The sequence below is a fragment of the Tursiops truncatus genome, chromosome 2 (assembly GCF_011762595.2).
Source record: "Tursiops truncatus isolate mTurTru1 chromosome 2, mTurTru1.mat.Y, whole genome shotgun sequence".
Classification (NCBI taxonomy): Eukaryota; Metazoa; Chordata; class Mammalia; order Artiodactyla; family Delphinidae; genus Tursiops; species Tursiops truncatus.
In genome coordinates, this window is record NC_047035.1 from 111,661,716 (window position 1) to 111,684,888 (window position 23,173).

Below are 23,173 nucleotides of genomic sequence, written 5' to 3' on the forward strand. Positions count from 1 at the left end.
GTCTGTACACCACAGCCTGGCCCCGTGCCACCTGATGTTTTCTGACCTCTGCACCTTTGCCTGTGCTGTGTGCCTTGTTTGCTATGCTCTCCCTCCTCTTTTCTAAATTAGCCCGCCCTTCAGCTGAGGTTCCGCCGGTTCTACAGCATCTCTCCCTCCCTGACCTCAACCAAACCGTATGGTCTGAACCATTTATTTTTCTGGTAACTCTGAGCTGTATGGCATCTCTTGCGTTGCTCTCTTGCATTGCTATCGATTTTCTGAATCACTATTTGGCATTCCTTTGAAGCACAGTCTGGTCTTCCTCCTGACTGAGAGCCTCTGGGGGCTGGAATACATATCTTTTCCATGTTTCTGGGACCTTTGGTACCTAGCACAGGGTTTGGTATACAGTAGGGGGTCAAGAAATGTTGACTGATGGGCAGAAGGGGTCCTGAGTGGCTGTTCTCCAGGGAGTACTGACAGAGGAGATGGACGTCACTGCTACCTTCCCTGGCTCCATCCCACCCATTGGGCCAGAACCCTGAGCCAGAGGAGCACACATGCTGCTTCCCAGGTGCCTGATTTGCACAGCTCCCCATCTTACCTGGGCTGCTCCTTACCTCTGCTGCCAGGCCTGCCTCTGATACCTAAGTACACGCACCCTTTTAGCCTTCACTCAAATGCCACATATGAATGAAATCTTCCTGAACCCATCCTTCCTCCATGAGAAGTCATCACCCTCTTCTCTGAGCCCCTATAACATATTGCATAAGAAATGGTCCAAACTGTGGCTCTGTCATTTCCTAGCTGCATGACCTTGGACAGGTCTCCATCTCCCCAAGCCTTTGCGACCTTGTCCTCTGATGGCAACCATGTGCCAACTGGATAAGTGTGTCATGAGCGTGAAAAGGGAGAGCCTGGTGCCTGCCTGGTGCTTACTGCGTCATCACTGCTCGAATTTCTGTCTTTGCTGCTGCACAGAGGGTAGTGGTGCTGCCTAATTCATTGTTGGGACGGGGTGACCCCCAAATCTCTTGTTTTTAAAAAGCTCATCAAGTGACTCTGAGGTACAGCTACATTTGGGGACCACAAGCCTAAACTAGACTCTGCTGTGAGGGAGGAACCAGGTTCCAAAAAGTAGAGGCAGAGCAGGGGAGGGTGTGTCCAAGGTCAGCACCATGAATAAGAGTTGGAGCCAAGCACAGAGCCAAAGGTTGGAAGGGACCTTCCACGTCACCAAACCAACAACATACCTGATGCTCAAATCCCACCAAATATTTGATAAGCTGGAGAGCCCTTTTTATTTTTCATTCTCTAGTTCTATTCAAACAAATAAGGTCTGATCAAATCCTCATTATAGAATTATCATCCTAAAGAAAGAATCTCCCTTGATGCCCATCCTGCCTGCTCCCCACTAGCATTGGGTTTTCTGTGGATCCTTCCAGAACTTTTTCTGGATGTTCAATTATTTTTTTATTTTATTCTAAGGGTACATGAAGGACTTTACAAAGATTATGCTATACAATTAATTTTATTCTCAAGTTAATATAAACCTGACTTCTCTGTCTATATCAGGTGATGAGGGAAGTCACAGACTGGGGTGGGATCCTATTCAGTCACAGCCACAGCTGTTGCCACATTGACACTCCATTTGGGAAATGTTGCTGAGTGTCTTGAGGACCAGGCATTGGGCATTAATCAAAGTTCTCTGAGTTATGCTAAACTCAGTTTCCCAAGGTTTCTGCCTGCATTTCTCGATCTCACTCATCAGGATGTCCTGAGAGTCCATGTCAATTACTTTATAGAAATTTAGAGCTGTTACATTTATTGTGTTTCTCTGATCACCTTTCCAGTAACCTTGTCAAAGAGTGCTGCTTTGACATAGGCTTATTTTGATTCAGCTATTCTTTGTAAAGCCATCTTGAGCCCTGATGATCACCATGCCATTTTCCAATTCCTAATAAATCATGGTTTTAATCACTCATGCTGCAATCCCTCCCTGGACCAACAGCAGGCTCACAAATTCATGATATTTCTATTACCATTCAAGTTTCCTCATCCCCACAGTCCTCCTAAGATCACCGCTAGCTGTTCCCAGGGGATATAGCTCATCGGCCTTAGGAGATGGACTAGGTTCAGGATTCTGACCTCCTTCCCCCATCACAGTTGCACCACCAGCTCATGGCACTCTTTCCTTTCCGGCCTGAAGCTCACTTTCCTGGCCTGAGAAGAAATCAGCATTAGAAAACATCCATTTCCTCTTTATCCCCTGACATCAATGGGAGGTATAGTGGGAAGGTCATGGGCCTTGGGAATCAGACAGAGACCTTGTTCAAATCCAAGCTCCACCACTGGCCAGCTCTATGACCTAGGATAAGTTGTTGAACCTTGCTAATCCTTGCTCTCCAGTTCTGTAAAATGGGTAGAATTGGCTTAAGATTGGGAATAATGTACTTTCTCCACAAATGATAGTTACAATTACCATTATCAGCCCAATTGGCTTGAATGACCATCTCTTGAAGCCAATAAGGAATACTTTTTTCCCAAGTTAAGCCACTCTCACCAAAGCAATCAGCCATTGCCTGCCTAGGTCCTCCCCCGGCGTGGGTCCTCTGCTGTTGTGACTGATGGAGAACAGAGATGGAGTTCTGAGTTTCCATAATAAACACTAAGAGAAGAACAAAGTAACTCAGGACACTTTGGGGTAGAGGGCGATTCTCTTCCTGAATCGTTTTGTGGCAGCTGCTCTCCTGGTCCCTGGATAGGGGGATGCTGTGATTGGTCCAGTTTGGTCCCTGGATAGGGGGATGCTGTGATTGGTCCAGTTTGGTCCCTGGATAGGGGGATGCTGTGATTGGTCCAGTTTGGTCCCTGGATAGGGGGATACTGTGATTGGTCCAGTTTGCCTTACTTGGTCCCTGGATAGGGGGATGCTGGTCCCTGGATAGGGGGATGCTGTGATTGGTCCAGTTTGCCTTACTTAACCCCATGGTCCCTGGATAGGGGGATGCTGTGATTGGTCCAGTTTGCCTTACTTAACCCCATCCTCTTTCTGTCCTTCATGGAGAAAACCCTGGCCACAGCTCACCTCAAATACTGCTCTCCTTCATCAGGACTTGATGAGGTCTTTGCTATCATTACTTAGTCAAACTCCTTTCAAATGAGGAAACTGAGGCTCAGAGGGGGGTGACTTAATCAAGGTTCTCCAAAAGTTTAGCTGTGGAGCTGAAACTAGCACCCAGGAATTCAGGGGGGACTGTCTCTTGTCCTGGGCTCATTCCCCTCTGATCCAGCTCCTTGTAGCTGACAGGGAGCTTTCCTTAAGCCTGAAGGCTTAATGCAAACCAGTCTCCATCACTTGCCCCTGCTCCTCCTTCTTCATGCCCCAAGGGTGTGCTGGGAGATTGGCCTATGCATCAAGAATCCTCTCTCTGCTGTGTGACCTTGGGCAAGTCACTGTCCCTCTCTGGGCCTCTGTCCTCAATGAGGAAGATACCTGATCTCCAAAGTCACTTCCATTCTGATAGCCTCAGGTTCTGTGCAGGTGAGATCCACCCCCAGGTTTGGAAGGTCCCCACGCTCACTTCGGCCCATAGTGACAGGTGAGCATTCCCTTCCAGTTTGCATGCAGGTTTCATATCTTAATCACTGAGCTCAAGGGATGGGGACCCCTTAATGCAATGATGTGCATACTGTGAGCTTATATTGCAGTCAACTAACCAAATCCTCCCCAATGCAGAATTTAGTTGGAAAGACTCCATTCTTACTGGAGACCCCTGAATGCTCCACCCGATTCCCCCTAAAACCAGCTGGGCTCCTTTGGGGGACCCTCAGGAAGGCCATTCTAGAACTGGGGCTCCCTTGACATGGCCAGCATCGGGTCATTAGCTGTTAAGAGCCAACTCTGGACGATGGCCCCAGCCCACAGGCACACGCAAACCTCCCTGGGCATCGTCCACCCCCTACCCCCTACCCCACACCCCTCCTGATCAGCATTTGGAAAGGAACAGAAGCAGCTCCTACTGGGGCCCAAGTGACTCCCTGCCCAGGAAGCCATGTCCTGCCAACACCTCCCACGCTCCTCCCCGGGGCCACACCTGCAGAAGGATGATAAGGGAATCGGATTCTCAAGCGACACCAGAGGCACAGTCCAAAGATTCAGAATATTTAGCTGTGTTTACCCGCAATAATCAGCTTCTCAAAGACATGTTGCTGGGCAGCTCTTGCTACATTGATTATGCCGCCTCATATTTTTGGCCCCCGGGGGCAAACAGCTCTGATTAATATTTCACAACACAGTTTTTTTTTTCATATTCCTTTCTTCATGTTGTTGTTTTTCCCTTTTTTAATTTTTTCTTCCTCCTGAGCCCCTGAGAGCCTGATAGAGAGACACGGAACATTTTACCGTCTCTTGTGTCTGCCTGCTCCAGCAATCAGCGGACTCCGTCACGATCGCAGTGTTTTTATCAATTAGTAACAGGCACTTTGGAGGGCTAGCGGGGGGAGGCAGGAAATGCAATCTATGGAAACTTAATGAGCGCCGTGGGGAACAGCTACCTCGCTGCCTCCAGCCTTGCCACGCTGAGCTCTAAATCACCCTTTCAGAGATTACCCACTTCCAGAACAGCCTCGACAGCTTGTGTGGGGCTCCTGAGTGCCCCTCTGTCCCCCCCCTGAGGACCCCTCCAGGTCCTCCCAGGAAGAGGGATGTGGGAGAGGCAGCTGAAGCACATCTCCATTTTAATTTGAGAAAAGGGAGAGCGGGGATCTGGCTTAGCCCGTGAAACTGTCCTGCCCTTGCAGGCTCTTTGCATCTGTTGCTTTTCGACAAGCTGGGTGAGGATGGGTGAGGATGGGTGAGGGTACGGCAGGGAGGCTGGGCAGGTGGACCAGGCAGGCCCCCGTAGGGAGATCCGCAATTCAAACCAGGGTCCTTGCAGGGGGTCTTCTTCTTGCAGGTCTAGAAATTTCTTGTTAGGGCTCTCCACGACTAGATTCTAAAGGACTGGCTGACGCCGTCGAAAGTCCCAAGGATTCAAGCCATATGTTGTGAGATACCACTTGAAAAAAAAATCCACTCCATCATGGTCTGATGTTTGGTCCTACTGTGTGTCATCAAGCCCCAGTTCACACCACATGACATTCACCACTCGAATCTGACTACCCTCAAGCCCTGTTCACAAGACCCATCCACTGACCATGAGCTTGGACAGTAGGGCAAAGTCATTGGCTACAGAAGTTTCTAAATTATTTACCCTCGATTACCTTGTATTCTGGTAACAAACAGTTCACACGTAGGCTCTGATCCCCTTACCACACTTGGGGCAGTGCTCATCCAAACTTGAATGCCACATTCTTAATTTGCAAAGGGCAAAACGATCACCAAGTAAGCCAGAACCACGTGGCCAGGATCAGAGCCACCTTTACCAGCAGGAAGAGGGGCAGTCAGCTTGTAATCAGAAAGTAGTATGGAAAGCATGACATGCGTTGATCTTTCTTTCTTTCTTCTCTCTCTCTTCTTCTTTCCTTTACTTTTTATTTTGGCAAATGTCATCTACACAAAAATAGACAGAGTAGTATAATGAGCCCTCACGCGCCCATCAGTGAGCTCCAGTCATCAAGTTAAATATTTGTGACCTGACCTTCCCTGTAAGGACAGGTCTTCCCCCGCACCAGGTGCCATGTGCCCAGGATGCTGGGAGACCAATGTGTTCCCCCAGTCCCCCTCTTCAGAGGTACCGTGCGGCTCTTCCCTTCTGGTAGCCCAGGCTTCCCCCTGGCATTAACCCCTCCCCAGTCATCCTCTCTGAAGGACGCCCTGGCCATGCAGGGGGGAGAGGTCCTTCAGTCATCTGTTCACAGATAATCAGCTGGGCTCCCATGGTGGTAGATGACTGGTCTCCTTCACTACATTTTGAGTCTTCCTTATTCATCCTCATGTGGTAACTTCCAGGACCGGGGAAAACAAGAGCTTGGGAGCAGTGTACACTTCACCTGGGGCTCAGAGGTGCCTGCCGTGAGACCTGCAAACCCAGCTCCACACGGAGCTGTTACAAGTTACAACTGTCACATCTCTTGGTCCATGCCTGATCCGAGATGTGGAGCTCCAAACAGAGGAACACCTGCGTCTGCCCTCAGGGGCTCATCATCCAGTGCTAGAATGCCCGGGATTCCTGGCGAGTAAACACTGATCTGGTGAGTTGATACGTCACCCCTCCTCCGGGAACCGGCTACTAGAGAAGAAACACAGAGATGATGATTCGATGATGGAGAGGAAGAGGAGGGAGAGACTGGGAGAGAGGAAGAGGGACAGATTGATAGATAGGTAGAAATGTATGTACACACATAAACACCACTCAACACACAGACGCAGATTAGAGCCAGAGGCTCGAGAAAACCTGCGCTAGGGGGAGGTGACAAAGCAAGGGGAGGGGAAAGTGGGGCAGGGGATGAGGGTGGGCAGGGAGATCTAGTTCACACTGGACTCTGTCAGGGTGGCAGGGTAGAGCCCAGCAAGGTCTCAAGGCCCCATCCTGCATGTACATCTTAACGGTTCTCAAGAGCACAGCTCACTAACCAAGTCCACACAAAACAACACATCCAAATTAACAGACAGCATCCCCGTGCGTTAGTCACTCTCCTCCCACAAGGCAGCAGTGCCTTTGTACAGGATTCCTCCCAAACCACCAAATCCTACAGTGCTTAGGCCTTCGGCCAAAGCCAGATGTTCTTGGGAGGGTTGGATTTGCTGTTAGTTATTGTTAGTATTATTATTCTACTTGTACTACAGATGTGGACCTCAGACTAGCAGTATCAGCATCACCTGGAAGCTTGTGAGAAATGCAGATTCTCAGGCCCCTCTCAAGCCCCCTGCGTCAGAATCTGCATTTTAACTCCATCCCCAGGCCATTTGTGGGCACAGTCAAGGGTAAGAAGCTCTGGTCTTTCACAGTCTTGGGGATCCCTTCCTGGAACACCTACTTTTCTTTATCACTTCCCTGCCCCCTCAGCTGGTTTGCTAGTTTGCTACCAGCTTGGACACGTCCATCTCTTCCGCCAGGCTCTCGGCGGCGCAGAGATAATGGCTTCATATTGATGTCTCCCAAATGCATTTTAGTGAAGATGTCTTAAAGATCTAAAAGCCTTTAACATCCCAGGGAATGCATTTCTAATGATACAATTTCAGGACCCTTGACAATCCTTGACAAAAGGTATTTCTAGATAGGCAAGGAGGCCTTCCTGACGTTGCTTAAATGCCATCATGTAATAATAACTGGTATTTGTATGGCGTCTTAATTTTACAACATGTGTTTATTCCTTCACTCCTTTAACGCTTCCATCACATGAGAGATAAGCAAGGCAGCTTTTAGGATCCTTATTTTATGGTGAGAAAACTGGAGCTCAGAGAGGTTAAGAGACTTGCCTGTGGCCACCCACAGGGAAGCAGAGGCAGGCATGGACCCCCAAGTCACCTCCCAACCCTGGGCTTCTTCTGGAAACAGCCACAATGTACAGGACAGTCCTGCCAGAAAGGACTATGTGCAGACTTATTTTTTTCCATTAGAATTCCATCTTAAAAACGCAGGAGTCAAATGTCCAGTTCAGCAGAACTATTTCCCTTATGCACTCAGCCCTAAACTAGGAGGCAGGCAACGGGGGTGCCCGAGATCCAGCCCCTGCCTTTGGGCTTCATTTATTAAAAAAACCCTCTGATGGAGCAAAAACGTGCTCTCAAATCATGGCATCACCAAAAACCAAAACCAAATACAAACAAAACATTTTTCTTCCATAAAGAAGCAGAAATCTCTCTCCTCTTAAAAATGAAGAACAATTCAGCTCCCAGTTCCCCCTCCCCCCACTCCCAGCCAACAGGTGTTTCCCATGATGCCTCCGGCCACGTGTTGCTTGCACGGGACACAGGCTCCTAGAGCGATGGGTCAGCGCCTTTCAGTCTCAGCTGAAGAGTTCCTGGTGCCAAATCTAACTTCTACAAAGCACGAAACCTCTTTTTTGTTTTTTTCAGCAACACATTTAAATAAGCTTTTCTCAAGTTGGATTTAAGGTGGTTTCACTTCCCTCTGTTGTTCTTCTAATTGAAACTTACCTTTGCTGTGTCCCGTTTCCTCTGAGCCTTCCAGACGATTCAAAGCTAATTTTTGCAAACCACTTTGCATTTTGGAGAGTTTAATCAATATTGGTATATTTTACTCCTCCCCAAGAAAATACACCTTTCTAAACTCATCACAGCCGCAATCCAGCGTTTCACAAAATGTGTGTCTACAGAGCCCTGGTAAGGGCGTGGTGAAGCTAGTGCCCTGGTCAGTGGGGTTGGGAAATCCTGGAGGCTCCAACCTGTGCCCCCACGCCTCACATTGGATCATTAGCACATTAAAGGCTCTGACAAGTCCTGCAAGGTAGAAAAGTCTACATTTCTTTAAATCAGCATTTCCCAAACTTCTTTGGGCACAGAGACCCTTTCACACTTCACATATCCCAGGAATCTAGTGCTCTATCACCTTTGGGAAATTTTATCAAAACCCAATGGCTGACTCTCCCCAGAAGGATTTCAGGTCTGCAAATGGGTGAGGCAAGGCTTCCTCTGCCCCTCAAGTCATGCTGCACCCATGCCATTCCCCTCAGACTCTCCTCAGGGTCTGCTGCCTTTGCTCCAGAAAGGCTCCAGAGCTCCTTTCTACCTTCGGCTGGCTGTGTGACGGTGGGCCAGTGACTCAGCCTCTTTGGTACTCACCTGCGAAATGGGAGGACAGTGCCTGTCCGTTGTAGCTCATGGGTCTCAGAAACAAGCTGTGCTTCCGGAGCACCCCAATACACATCACCCTGGATTCCACAGGGTCCCCAAACAGCTGGTTTCTCAACCACTGGGCAGTGAGGTGTAAATGGGGCCTTTCCCCAGAGAGGCTACTGCAACTCCCCAAACTCGGGATGACATTTATGTTCCCTCGTCTCTCCTGCAGAGGCCAATCTTAGAGCCGTAGCATCGCCCAGAATCCCACATTTTGGCCATACACCGGCAATCGTGCCTTGCACTTGGTCTAGAAGGGGGACCGGGCCAGGCTGTGGGAGAGAAGGGTGGTGCATCCCCTCTGCCATCTTTCCACCAGCTTCTGCACAGTCATCCCACCTGTCCTTCGCTCTGTCCTCCCCCTGAGCCACACCTGTTGGCAATCTGCACTGACATGTGTCGTGCCTGTGTGCACAAAAGCCTGGCTGCCGAAATCCCGGGGGATTTGTCACATCCATACCTCGTGTGCAGTCAGATGGGGGTGGTGTTTATGTCTCAGTTCTCTATTGCAAAGGGGGAAAAATACAGTGGAGCTATAAATGGGTACATTTTGAACAGCCGCCCCCATGTACTGTGTATATAACTCAGCTGCAAGAAATTTAAACACAAACGAGTTTTCTGAAGTGGGATGGAGGAAAATTTGGCCACTGGCATCTCAAAATTATTTTTCTGCACCAAGTGCCAAAATCAGGCATTAAAATGCAACACTTCCACCCCCGGAAGAAAAGAAAAAAAACACATACACATATACACAACCTCATTTTCTCTGGGGAGAAGGTTGCTGTTGTTGATAGGACATGTTTTTGTAGCCCAAATGTTGGCTCTGCAGCCCATTTTGCTCTTTTATATACATTCAAAATGGGAAACATCTGAGCGAACAGGCACCAGAAGTTCAGAGCACTTTCCCCCAGCCCTGCTGTGCGCTTTCCTTGCGGGAGAATCTGCTCCAGACTCCAGGGCAAGCTCTCCAGGAGTGGAGACTGTACGACAGGGTTTATTAGTTGGCACAGAAGGAGAAGGATCTCACGTTCCTATCAGGGTCTGAGAGCGGGCCGTCAGGAATAATTGTAAAAGATGGAGGTATGAATGGGGCAGAGGGAGAGGAGGTGACAGGGACAGTGGAGGTGAAGGAACGTTGACTGTTATATGGGCCAGTGGAGAAATCAACAAAGCTAAGATGAAGTGCATGGGGATGGGGAACTATCTCGTGGGTGCTGGAAACGGACATGGGATGGATTAGGCAAGCAGGCTTCAGACACAGATGGATCTGTGTTCGAATTCTGACCTAGGAAAGGTCCTCCCTGGGGGGCTGCCTTTCTCCTGGGAGCCTGTGAAGACGTGGAAGCAGCAGCTCAGGCCCGAGTCCGGGTGATCCCCTAATGGTGGCCCCCGAGCTTTGTTCTTGGTGACCTCAGCTGCCAGTTTGGATTCTTCCCTCCTTCACAAATGGCTCAGAGGCCCTGGCACTCCTCGCCCCAGTCGCTCCATTCACATTCGCCCTTTGGAAAGGCTCTGTCTTCTCTACCTTCCCGGCTACACACACCGTTAGGGGCAGGGCCCTAGCAAGGCACAGTGGGGAAACAGGGCAGGGTCAGCCATGGTCCCCAACCCCAAAGAGCTGCTCCAGGGGAGGGGGCAGGTAGGCAAACAAGCCACTAAGATGCAGCCCAATAGCCTATGGGCCCTCTGTCTGAGAGTGAAAACGGGCTTGCATTTCTATAATCATGGATGTTACCGGCTCTCGTGCCCTCTTCCGTGAAACAGCACAGCCACGCTCGCTGTCAAGCATTTCCAAGGAGCCCAGCACTGTTTCCCGTGCGCCTCCAAACCAGCATGGCACATCTCCGTGCAGTGAATGCATCCACTCCTCGCGGGCTTCATGGTATCTGCCCAGTAACACTGCCTTTGTCTTTAGTCGCTGCCAATTCCTACCCAGGCTGGCAGGCAGTTCCCTTGGGGTCCCCTGCTGTTCTTCCGTCTACCATGGCCAAGACCTGGGAAGCTCAGAAGGCTAGGCTGCTTCTATGGTGTGAAGGAGAACTCCACTTTTCATTAGTCTGGTAGAAAAGCCCAAAGCGGGGCTGCCTGCACCCACAGTCCCATGCAGTTCAGCAAAACTGCCTCTAAGCCTCGGGTCTGAGTTCTTGAGGGGCAGGGCCCAGCTAGCAGGTGGAGGGTTTTTGCTTTTAACAAGGGTGTCTTCCAGAAGCCTCTGAACTCACAGACCAACAGCTACACCTACCAATCATAAGGCCGGCCTTCTGGGTGGGGCTCCTGGGTGCCCGGCGTTCAGTAGGTTCTCCAGGATCGTGTGTCAAATGGGCAGCAGAGCATCACTATTAGATCTGAAGTAGGAGGGGAAACATGTTGAGAACGGTGATCTCTTACATTCTGTCAACTTTTATAACATACATTGTTGAAAGTTTGGAAACTCCCAAAAAGTAGGAGGAAAAGGTAAAACTTTAAAAACCCACTTAAAATCCCATTGCCCAAAGGCAACGATTGTGAGTGTTTTTCTGTATTTCCTTTCAGCCCTTGGGGAACGTTTTTTCAGAAAGATCCTTCTGCAGGGGCAGCGGGGCTTCGCTCAGAGCCCGGCAAATACATCAGAGGGAGACGGGAGGAAAAGTCTGAACAGGAATCCAACCGGCCATGGAATGGAGAGGAAGGAAGGGCTGGGTCCAGGCTGCCTCCCTCCAGCCCTCAAAGACAAACTGAGCGAGCTTTCTGGAGGAAGACAGGTCAAGTGGGAGACGGGATGCTCTAAAGGCACCAAAGCAAGCGTACAGGATACGGGCTGTGGAAGAGCCAGGGTGGTGGCCTCCTGGGCGGGGCCGAGGAGCAGGCGGGGACGCAGATGTGGGACGGGGCCTGCACATCCCTGCCCTGCGATAGCAGGACAGCTGGCGGGGAGCATGGGAAGCGGCAAAGACGGTCTGAAAACTACCGGCAGATAAACCCTGCTTAGGGCTTGCTCACCCGTCTCTCTCTCTTATTCGCACCCTCGTGGCACCTTGCTCTCTCTGCGCAGACCCCGTCATTCACACAGGCCCCCGGGGTTCTCCGTGCTGTCTGTGTGATCGCCCAGAGTGCCCATCTCCCACTGAGGAAACTGTCAGAACTTCAGGACCACCTCCTTGGCCGTTTTTGTGACCTGAGAGAAAAAACTCGCTAAAGCTTGGCCTGCACGGTGTGACTTGAGGGAGATCAAGGGTCCCTGCCCTTTCTAAAACAATTTAATTCTTATTAGAATATTGCTTTACAATGGTGTGAGTTTCTGCTGTGCAGCAAAGTGAATCCGTTATACATATACATATATCCCCTCTTTTTTAGATTCCCTTCCCATTTAGGTCACCAGAGAGCATTAGTAGGGTTCCCTATGCTATACAGCAGGTTCTCATTTTACATCCATTTTACACATAGTGGGGTATATATGTCAATCCCAATCTCCCAATTCATCCCACCACCACCCCCTTCCCCCCTTGGTAACCGTAAGTTTGTTTTATACATCTGTGACTCTATTTCTGCTTTGCAAATAAGTTCCTCTGTACCATTTTTCTAGATTCCACATATAAGTGCTATTATATATTTGTCTTTCTCTGTCTGACTCACTTCACTAAGTGACAATGACAATCTCCAGGTCCATCCATGTCGCTACGAATAGCATTATTTCGTTCCTTTTTATGGCTGAGTGATATTCCATTGTGTACAGGTTCCACATCTTCTTCTTCCATTCTTCTATCGATGGACATTTAGGTTGCTTCCATATCTTGGCTACTGTAAATAGTGCTTCAATGAACACTGTGGTTCATGCATCTTTTCGAATTATGGGGATATATCTCCAGATATATATATGCCCAGGAGTGGGATTGCTAGATCATATGGTAGCTCTATTTTTAGGTATTTTAGGAACCTCCATCCTGTTCTCTATAGTGGCTGTACCAATTTACATTCCCATTAACAGTGCAAGAGGGTTCCCTTTTCTCCACACCCTCTCCAGCATTTATTGTTTGTAGATTTTTTGATGATGGCCATTCTGACTGGTGTGAGGTGATACCTCACTGTAGTTTTGATTTGTATTTCTCTAATAATTAGTGATGCTGAGCATCTTTTCGTGTGTTTTTTGGCCATCTGTACATCTTTTTTGGAGAAATGTCTGTTTAGATCTCTTGCCTGAGGGCCTGTACTGCCACCACCATCCAAGCGCTTTAAGGGGCAGTGAGATGATCTGAGCACCCAGAGGGGAGTCAGGACACAGGGTCCTTGTCAGCGTCTGTTTTTGACCCTCTGAATTATGACCTGCAGAAGTCCTTTCACACCCTGGGTTTGCTCTTCCCATTTGGTTAAAAAAGAAAAGAAGGTTGGTATGAGGCAAACCGGAAAAGCAGAATCAAAGCTGCAGTCCAGGAGTCAAAGGCCATTCTGCAGGACCCAGTGGGTGGGCCAAGGCCACCTTGGAGTGAGCATCCTTCCTCCTCTCTCTTTGGGTCTGTTGAGCCACTGGGAGCTGCTGTTCTCAGACCTGAGCATGGATGAGTGTATCAGACCCTGCCTCAGAGCCAAAGAGCCTGGGGGAAGGGGGAGACAGGTGCTCATAACCAGCTGAACTCAGGAAGGGGAAAAGGAGATGGGGAAAGTGGGGTAGGGGTGCCTCAGGCCCAGGAGAGGAACCAACTCAGGCCCAGGGCTTTGCGCCAGACAGACTGCTTCAATGTCTCATTTGATCCTCAAAACAACCCTGCAAAGTATTATTATCCCCATGGAACCCTTCCAATGCCCAGAGAGGGGAAGTGACTTACCCAAGGTCACACAGCTGGAGGAGCCAACTCTCAAAGTCAGTTACCTGACTCCAAACTCCAGGTTCCTTCCAGATCGCCGCACTGTGGGAAGCCAGGGGTGGGGGGAAGGTTAGGGCTCCTGGGTGCGCGCACGGCCCCACCCTCTCCCGTCCTCTCTCATGTCAGCAGCATGGTGACACCACAGCTCTCACCAAAAGCTAAAACTGATCTGAAATTGCCATCTGTGGAAGGGCTCTGGGGAAATCTCTGGGCAGAGGGGAAATTTTTCCTTATGCAGGAGCAAAGGAAGGAATTAGTGTTGCCTTCAATGGGGCAAAAAAAATATCAGGCTGCTGGACAATGAGAGCCAGATGCAGTGGCCCTAGGACCTGGATGTGGTGGTCCGGTTCCCCTGTCCACAGGAAAAAGCTGAGGCTCGGGACCCCTGGCCCAGACTTAGTGTCAGGACTCCAGACCCGCCTCTTACCACCCAACCCTCCCACACCCTCCTCTGGCTCATAACACTCTTCAACACCCCTTTAAAAATTAAGGGTGCGGCAGAGGTGGGGCAGCTCCTGAAACAGACGAGAGGTAACTGCATGCCTTTAACTCCTCTTGATGTGAAAATGGGATTGGAATGACTCACTCTGGTTGAAAGGTTAGTTGAAGGTTATTACAGGAAAATTGTTATTCATACATTTTTTCTGTGTGGCCAGATAGCCTAAAAGATTAAATTCACAGAGTGCATAATGACCCGTCAGGGCGGACAATGGTAGGGGCGTCCCCCTGGGAGGGGAGATAACGGAACAGAGACTTCTCTGAATAATTCATGCTCCAGTAGACGCGGCACTAACAGATTACACAAGGGTTTTCATTAGAAAGGAGAGGAGAGAAAGGCGCTTTGAAAGCAGCTGGGTGTGCTTCTCGGCATGCATCACAGGCAGTGCCGGCCCAGTTTGCTGTGGCTTCAATCAATGCCGGTCCCCACATCTTGGGGGGGCCCCAAGGGGGTGACAAGCGAGATGAGGGGCATCATTGTTGTCACAAGGCAGGCGGGTGACAGACACCCCACTCCTGAGTGGGTCTGAGTTACCCGGCCTCGTCCAGAGCCTTGAAGCTCCCGAGAGGCTAAGGCCAGGTTCACCTTGTGGGGCTCTGGATGCATTTAAAGTGAAGAGATAGGTATGGGAAATAGTTTATCGAGAGGGATGTGACAGATGTCTCCTTCCTGTCCCATGCGTACCTCTAAGCACAACCTCATCTGGAGAGAGAGCCAGAAGTCAGAACGAGAGGCTCTGGGGAAATGAGGGGGCAGGGCCTGAACGTCATCCCTCGGGGAAGTCCCCAAGTCCTATCTGTGACCCTAACTGGCAGCGCAGCCTGGGCCAAGTTGAGACCCTTTCTCAGACCAGTCAGAAGATAAAGTGCCGTGTCAGTGGCAGAGCCGTCCACCCCGGGGTGGCTGCAGACTCCCACTCCCTGCTTAGACCGGGGGCCCCCAGGCAGTGCACCTGACTTCCCTGGGCTCCAATGAGCCCCGTGCAAAGTCATGCAGGTAAATCGCAACCTTTTTAAAACAGGTGAATCCCATTCTCTCTCCCACGAGAAGGCTTACGTGGAAGGAACCTGGTGGCACAACTCAAGGGCTGGGGCCGGGGGCCCGTGCTTGCCTCTGTGCAGCCCGCTTTGCACGGCCCACCGCTCTCTCCTCCCCGTGGCCTGTGACGGTCCACTCCAGTGTCCCCTTGGAGGAGGCCAGGAGCCTGGGGCACAGCATTCTGAGGCCTGTCTCACCCAGACCTCCCCTCTCCCGACCCTCAGACGCAGGGCAGAGAGGATCAGTCCGCTGTCACCTGCAGATCCGAGCACACTCGGTGTCCCCGACCGCTCACCCAACATCACTCACCACTTGGTTCTGGTGCTGTGTCCTCACTGGCGCCACACAGGCGGGCGCAGCAGTCACACTGACCTCAGCAAACGTCCTATGGCCTTGCTTCCCGCCATCGAGGCCCCAGCATGGTGCCTTTGCCTTAGCTGGCGATGTGATCACTCAGGGCTTCCAGACCAGGGTCCTCATCCCCAACTGGGCCAAGTGGACAAGAGAGAGACCCTCCCCCCATCCCGCATAGGACAACGCAGAGCACCGAGACAAAGGGCAATCTGCAGGCAGGGCGGCCTAGTCTCAGCTCTACCCCTCGTAAACTGTGGCACCTCGGGCTTGTCACTTCACCCCTGCATGCCTCAGTTTCCCCATCTGTAAAAGGTGTCAAATGCCATGCTTACCTTACTGAGGGGCATGGAAAAACAAATTGTTCCAAACTAAGGATACGCTGCCGTTACTGCTTTATTTCTCAGCAGCCGTGGGTCAAGCCCGGTATTAAACACTCCCCGTGGCTGAACTCTAATCCTCACAGCAGCCCCAAGAGGTGGATAGTCTTATCCTCGTTTCACACAAGAGGAAACAGAGACTCAGAGAGGTTATGGGACTTGGCCGAGAATACGAAGCTGGTAAGTAGAAGAGCCAGAATTAAAACCCAGTTGTATCTCATTCCAAAGCAGGTACCTTTCCGTCCTCCTAAGGGGGCCATGCAGCTCCCAATCACTTCTGTTCAGCCGCTGTCCGTATGGGAAGGGGCTCTCAGTGCCACATGTGCAGAAAGGATCCTGTTGATGAAACAAGGGGTTCAGAGGCAGTGAAGGCACAGACCCATCTCCCTGGGTGCGGGGATCAAGACGCTGGCTTGGGCAGATCAGGATCTGAAGTCACTTGAAGTCTGGGTCCCTTCCTCTGTGGAATGGGAGGGAACTACTGCATCTGCTTCAGAGAGCTGCTGGGAGGATGGTGGTGGGTGGGAAAGGCGGAGCGCAGTGCTGCCTCTTGGCACACGGGAGCTCGAACACGTGGGCACTTGTTCCCAGGAAAAGGCAGACCTTCTGGGCTGCCTGGGGTTTTGGTTTCTTTTGCCAAGAGTTATGAGTCATCACTCGTTTGTTCCTTTGCTTGTTTGTTCATCCATTTACTCCTTCAGCCACCCTTTCCTGAGATGCCCACTCCCTGCCCACCCTCGGGTGGGCTCCGGTCACAGAGGACTCAGTCCCATGTGGGACTGTCCTCATGGAGCTGTGAGCACGAGGCAGACGCAGACACATCAGCCAGCGTGGGCCTCTCCCTCCTGGGTCCATAAAATCTAGAGTGGCAGGAGAGAGACCAGAAAGGGCCAAGAGAACACGGAAGAGGCTGCTTTGGGAAGCTCAGGAGCTCACGCAGCTTTGAACAAAAGGAATTAGGACAGTATTTCTTCTTTTTGAATCTCAGGCAAAACATTGAGAGCTCACTATGACCGTGTGCTGGTACCACTTTCCAGCCGGAAGAGACCTCGCTCATCACTTCTCCGATGAGGCCATGGAGACCTTGGAAGGGGAACTTACTCAAGGCCACACAGCTAATAAACCAACAAGACCCAATCCCATGCCTCCCGACTCCCAGTCTTAACCTGTTTTGCTTCTGCTATATTACCCATCTCCAGCCTTGTCCAAAGGTGTGAGATATTAGCGATCTTTCACTTAAGGGTGGAGAGATGGCTCCTGCCACTTACATATAGTTCCTTGTTCGCCTTCAGTTTATGGAAGCTCATCTTAAATAGGTGCAGTGTCTCAGATAGGTAACTATGGATCGGGAGCTGTCATCTACAGTTGGCGCTCAAGATAGCACAGCTGTTGTTTAAAGCCCTAATTAAATCCTAACTCAAGCAATTAATTCAGCCTCTTAATGCTTAGGATCTGAGTATATGGATTCAGACTATCTTTTTCTCCTCCTTCCCTCCCTTCCTTCCACAGCTATATAAGATGCATTATGTCAGCCACTGTGCAGGCACATCTAGGGATCCAAAGACAATCGCAGTTCTTATCCAGAACAACCATATTTCTGTGATCGGGAAGATAAGCAGGGCAGGAGCACTCTCCCTCCACGATGAGAGCAGACTTTGGAGACTCGCAGCCCTGGGCGGGATCCCGCGGCCAGCCCTTGTCAGTTGTGTGTCCTCAGCCACAGCGCAGCTTCTCCGAGCCTCTGCCTATGCTGCACCTTAGCAGGTGGGAACTGCTAAGAGACTCACGTGATATATTACCTGATTTCACGCAGGATCCCCTGAAAATCTCCCCAGAGTTGAAGAGAGGTAACATCTAGAAAATCTTGTAAAACGAAAACAAAAACGTTGGCGGGTTGATTGTCTCCAACCCACCTCTACCTTCTGCCAGATACAGCCCAAACTAGAGACAAGATCGTCCATGCTTTGAAGAGACCATGCCCCTCAGCTCTTCCATCGGTTCCTCAAGATGAAGCGCGCAAAAATAAAGCTCATCTATGTGCAACGTGGGGTTCCTGGATTGTGTTCTGGAACAGATGAAGGCCAGTAGTGGATATGAACACACACACACACACACACACACACACTCACACACTCAACCAAGTGCAAAGGCCTGCCCATTCTCTGACTCTTCTGCGTCTCCCCAGTGTGTCCCCTTCTCTTGATTTCCACAGCCTTGCCTCAGTCCTTGGCCGCATCTCACGTCAAGTTGTGCTGCAGCTTACTAGGTGTCTCCCTTCCTCCAGCCTCCCTCCCTCCCTCCCAAGCCACCCTACACTCCGCTGCAAAGTGCAAAACACGGCCCGTGTGTCTCCAGCGCCTGCTGGGTACACCCAAAGCAGTGGCAGCTGGGAATCCAAAACTTTTTGTAATTTACAGAAATGAACAGTCTATTTATATTTAGTCCTAGAGATCGTCTCCACTCTCCCTTCAAGGTGTAATCTAATCGGATCCCAGAGGATTACAGGAAAGCATCTGAATGCAGAACCTTAGGAAACTTTTTCGCTCTCATAATGAGCACCAACATCAAGCCCAGCTCCAAGGAGTAACTACTGAGAAAAACGTATACATATTATAATCCAGTCTTCAAATGAGCGCAGGTAAAACTGGTGAAATTTGAGTAAGATCCACGGGTTGTATCAGTGTCAATTTCCTAGTGGTGACACTATACCACCGTTATACAGGATATTACCCTTGGGGAAACTGGGCGAAGGGTGTCAAGATCTCTCTCTATGATTTCTTACAATGGCCTGTGAATCCACAATTATCTCAAAGAATTTAAAAAAAAACAAAAAACAAGCAAACAAAACATCTTTCCCACTGAAACATTTTCCCTACAGTTCCCTATGAGTCCCCTCCTTTCCGTCTTCCGTCATCATAACAAAACAGATCCCACGACAAAAAATGAGGATATTTTCAAGAGATCAGAGGAAAGAGCCTATAAAGCCACTATTAGCCTTAACCTTGGCGGTTTATTGTCAGAGACCCATTTAGTAATCCCACATGCTTATGAGCGCTTAGCATCTCCTGGCAGGATGCCAAGGGCCCATGAGCACTGGAAGCACTGCCAGATGGCTCTTTGGGGCCCCAATATCTTGGCACCAAGGCTATTTATTGGCCCTAAATGTGCCTCTTTAATGTCCAACAATAATAGACAAGATGAATACCGATGGTGGTCAGATATCGTTTGTGTGCACACAGCCCTTTCTTTGGGGGGGACCATCCCTTTCACACACCGTGTGGTCTGGGAAGTAGCACAGTGTGGTGCCCTGGACCCTGCCCCTCCATGGAGCCAGACACTGACCCGGGCTAGCCCTGGTTGCAGTGATTGGTTCAGGGATGTGCACATGACCCAAGCTCAGCCAATCAGAGTCTTGCAAGGACTCGTCAGCTGGAGTTGCTTTTTGCCTGAGTCTTGGTGCCAGGGAGGGGTGAAGTTGAGGCTGCCAGCAGTCATCTTCTTTGAGCACAGGGAAAAAGATCGATCTTAGCAGGAGTGAATGGAGCTGACACATAGAGGGTATCAGCTGAGACAAGAAGGAGGGTAAGAGGGAGCCTTAACAAGACACTCGATTTCCTCTAGACACTGACATGCCTGCCCTGACCCTCCAAAGCATTTCTCAGTTACACTGTACCATGATATGTTCCCCCCTTTTAAAAATCCAGTCTGAACTGGTTTCTATCGCACGTGACTCAGAGAGTTATGACTTCTACACTACCCTAATTAGATAATTCCTTCATAGCAATACAAGAAAGGCAAAACAATCCAGGACTCCCAAACCTTTCGTGCCACAGGTTTATATAGATTGTCCAGAAAAGGAAATGCAGGATGTTAGAGAACCATAAAATGCCTCTCCTGGAGAATAAAGGGAAGGGTGATACAGTCTAGGAAAGGTTGCAAAGAACCACTAAATTCTCACTTCTGCTCTTTACGCTTCCTCTAAATAACTCAGCACAGTTAGCACTAAATCTCTCCCAGTATTTTCTTTCGTTAAAAAATAAGTTATTCTTATTTTTTAAGTTCAAATTATTCTTATTTTTTTATTCTTATTTATTCTTAAATAAGTTACTTTTTGGGTATCTTCCCCGTCATTGAACCCCTATCTGCCCCCAAATATACCATTTTGTTCAAAGTGATTTACCCTCTAGAGTAAACCACAACCTTCTATTTTATTTTTCTAATTTTTACAGTTCCATTACCTTCTCTGCAGCAAATTGGATGGTGTCATATAATCTCACCCACAAATTACCAGACCCTCCAGCGTCTGATAGGATTTTTGGAGATGAGGTTGCTTACACAAGGGGTAGGAACCTCACTTCAGGTAGACCAATCAAAACCCTTGTCCAAGGCTTGGGAATTTTATCCATGAGACAGCATGAGTGAGCCACTCTTCATGTCGTGTGGTTGTACCTTCAACATGTGGCCTGGTTCCTGGGGTGTGGGGTTGTCCATGACCATGTGGGCCAGAGAGGAAAAGGGTCCAGCTTGAACAGCAAGAAGCAAATAAAGCCCTTATTAGGGACAAGAGATGGAGGGAGAGCAAATGACTTTTTGTTCTGACCTGTTTCCGAGGTCAGGAAGCCTGCTTTCCTTTGGATTCTGTTAGAAATCCTGTGTCCTGAAAATAAATCTCCCCTTTCCCCCTTTCAGTTAAATCCAGGTGGTTTCTACCCGCTTGCAACTGTGGAATCCTCTGTAATACATTCAGGTTCTTGCTAAAGTGTAAAAGGCTTCCTCCACCCTTCTCTTCCTTCCTCGTCCCCTTTCCCCCTTCCCAATCAAACGTGTGATTGCTGGCACATGTACATTATGCAGAATATCAAATATAGGCCAATGGATGTCACCATGGTAAAAAAAAAAAAAAAACCAAAAGAAAAGCTCTCCCTTCTCCATGCTTGTTAGCAAAAGGAGACAACAATGTGGCCTTCCCCCCTGCTGCTGCTGCGGAGGGTCGGGAAGGTCAGCCCATGCTTTGGCATGTGAACTTCTTGTTCCCACCAAATCAGCTAAAGTGCGAATGTTTTATTTAAGCAGACATGTGTCAGCCTCCGTTTGAAACAAAGACACTGCCAGCACTGGCCATCACAAAAGCAGGGCTGTGTGAGACATCTTTACCAAGGCAGTGCTTTTTCTCTACTGCCAGGCACCATTTTGGAAAGTTGTTGTGGGAGGTTATTCTGCACTTTAATGACATCCGAGACACATTCATGGCTAACGCTTTTGAAAAACAAAGCACTGGGAAGGTTTCGGGACTGGGGAGGTGTTGCAATCAAATGACCCACGGAGGCTAAATTACCAGGCTCACAGAGTGTTTTCTAGAAATACCATTCTGCCTCAGCCTGGGGTCACCACTCTTTCGCTTGCTCTTCCAATTAATTATTGTGTTTTAACACTCTCTCCAAAGATAATTGCCTGTCAGTGTATCAGTACGTAACACCTCGGGGTGAAGGATGCTCTTGCACTCCGTCTGTCAGCACTAATAAACACGGGGCGGGGGAGAACCCACCTGCTTTCCTGTGATCAGCCGAGATCCGGAGCCTCTCATCCTTCTCATCAGCAAAGATGCCGCCTCCCCAGCTCATGCTTAGCGCAGCCCGATGCGGCAGAGGGGAGGAGAGACACGTGCTCCACGGCGGTAGAAGCCTACCCGATCTCCCGATCTCTTCCGTGATTCTGAGGGTGGCTTCTTTCCAGTAGATCTGTGCTTGTTAACGTCATTTTGAGGACTATGGGGTAGATAGCAAAGGAGGATTTTCATTTTTGCCACCTATCCCATCCCCACCGAAAGAAACGGTAGAGATCAATAGGCTTTGTAATTACAGAGCTGGTAAAAAAAAAAAAAATTTTTTTCAAAATAAATCGTGGTTGGAGGAGTCTTTTGCACCCTTTAGAGCAAAACAGAAAAAAACAGAGAAAAAAATAAAGCAACACAGAAGAGTGATGAAACGCTAGGGCTGAAGCTATTCAGTTTTAAAGACTGCCGCATTAAATATTTCAATAGGAGAAAGAAAAAATGCCCCCTTTAGAATTAAATTGAACCCATTCGGTGAACGTATGAGCATCATAGGGAGTAAGTGTCAATTAAAGTGATAAGTAGTGGGTCTGGCACCGCGTTCTGGATTGTTCTGAGGTCTGCTTCCCTGGTGTAGCCGTTTGGTGCTTTGGGGGAAATTGAAACTGATTCACCAAGTGCGATGTCGGATTCTTCTGAGACACAGATTCTTGTCCAATACCTCTGAGTTAATTGGCATTTTATTCTCATTTAAATCTCTGTCACAACCTTTTATTTGACGCTTTTTTTTTTTTTTTTTTTGTATTTCAGAGGAAGCTACGATTGCAGTGTCTTCCCTGAAGCTTTCAGGGAGCTCAGAACAAATTAGGCAGTGTCATATAATCTCACCCACGGACTGCAGAGCCCTCCAGCTTCTGTCAGGATTCGGTGGGGGGATGAGGTCGCCTGCCAACTGGGCTCTCAGTTGCAGGATGGAAAGGAAATGGAATCACTAAGGGCACTGAAATTTTTCTCCCAAGCCCCGTTTGCTTCCTATCCCCTGGGTCAGTGGCTACCTTGAAACGCAAGACCTTCCCTTGAAAGGATGGGGAAGACTCACCTGAGATGGGAGAGGGAGAGTCTGGAATAAAGGATAAGGTTATGCACAATTATAAGTTCTGAGGTGGGTGCAGATTTGTAGCCTGGGCAATAGGAATGCTGACAGGGTGAGTACCCAGGATGCCCGTTGGCAAAAGAAGGCCAGTGGGCTGTTGGTTTCATCTTCTTAGGGAGCCCTCCTCAGGGAAGTCCCTGAGTTCTTGACCTGAGTTCCCTGTCCATCTCCAGAGGGCCTCAGTCCGTGGTGGCCTTCCCAGGAGGGTTCAGCCTCTCCCAGTGCCTTGGACAAGCGGTATGATTAGGGCCAGTTTCCACATAGGCCCCACCCATTGTGGGCGTCACCAAGTACCTCCTCCTTTCATACGGACTTTCAGATTCTCAATTAACCAAAGAATGTTGCCCTAGGAACCACTGGGTTAAGACTGCTGTTTCTGCCATCCTTGGCAACTCACATGTCCACAAACACAGACATCTTCATTCCCTCTTAACCCCACCTCTCATCCCCCCAAATGCTCTGGTCCTTTTGTGGTGCACGATATTCCCAGCTTCATCAGTTTGTTGGAACCAAAAGGCCTCAGTACTTAACAGCCTTAACTCAGATTGTTCTGGCTCATCGCATTCGCCTGCTGATAC

At 49.4% G+C, this 23,173-nt stretch overlaps 1 long non-coding RNA gene across 1 annotated transcript; it reads right to left on the reverse strand.

Annotated features, from left to right (window-relative positions):
* Window positions 1-6,082: 6,082 nt before the first annotated feature.
* Window positions 6,083-16,344, reverse strand: LOC109552724 (uncharacterized). The gene is made up of 5 exons (XR_004525227.2): window positions 15,470-16,344; window positions 13,585-13,665; window positions 11,765-11,939; window positions 11,028-11,130; window positions 6,083-6,215 (listed from the first exon to the last, which is right to left on the reverse strand). It is a non-coding gene; the product is annotated as an uncharacterized lncRNA (long non-coding RNA).
* Window positions 16,345-23,173: the final 6,829 nt, after the last annotated feature.